General features: G+C 46.2%; 1 protein-coding gene across 1 annotated transcript in view; it reads right to left on the reverse strand.

Moving 5' to 3' along the window:
* Nucleotides 1-664, reverse strand: part of LOC118326976 (potassium voltage-gated channel subfamily H member 1-like) — a 24,404-nt gene that overhangs the window by 10,869 nt on the left and 12,871 nt on the right. The window lies entirely within an intron of this gene.

Genomic DNA, 664 nt, shown 5'->3' on the forward strand with positions numbered 1-664 from the left:
TTGAATTGAATTGAATTGAAAACCTCTTGCTCACTACTACTCATTACTCCTCACAGCATTACAGGAGCTTCTTCAGCAGGAGCACAAACAGGGAGGTGAAAATGTGTTTGTGCCAGCTGACGCCACCTTCTCTTTGTCAGGAGGAAACACCTGAGCTCTGAAATAGAAACCCTGCAGAGTCACCTGCCACACAGAAACACACAGCGCTTTCTCAGCACATCAAAAGCAAACGTGTTCCTGTCAGCGAGCGCAGGAATTACGCTCCGGGGCTTTCATTAGCAGAGCAGCATTTTTATGCATGAAGTGTTGTTTTTTTTTGGCTGACGGAGGGAGAGCGATCACCAGTTCAGAGACAAACAGAGAGAAAGAGGATGGAGGAAGCTGTCGGGGCGGAGCAAGGCAGAACAAACAGCTGTCAGAGTCATTATGCAATTCACAGCAGCTCTGAGCTCTTTAACAGCTCGCTCATACACAAACTGTATCAACTGTAACTGCAGCGAACGTCCACATCCGCCCCCAAAATACCTCTGTGAAGTCTAAACCGGATTCACTGACAGGGTTCAGACACATTGGTGACCCTCTGACTTTACATACAGTGTCAGTATTTCACTTTAAACCAAATGAATGAATTCCTCTTAACATGCTAACGTTAGCTCAGCTTGTT

This window comes from Morone saxatilis, unplaced genomic scaffold (genome assembly GCF_004916995.1).
Source record: "Morone saxatilis isolate NCDOM2014 unplaced genomic scaffold, NCSU_SB_2.0 Contig17, whole genome shotgun sequence".
Classification (NCBI taxonomy): domain Eukaryota; kingdom Metazoa; phylum Chordata; class Actinopteri; family Moronidae; genus Morone; species Morone saxatilis.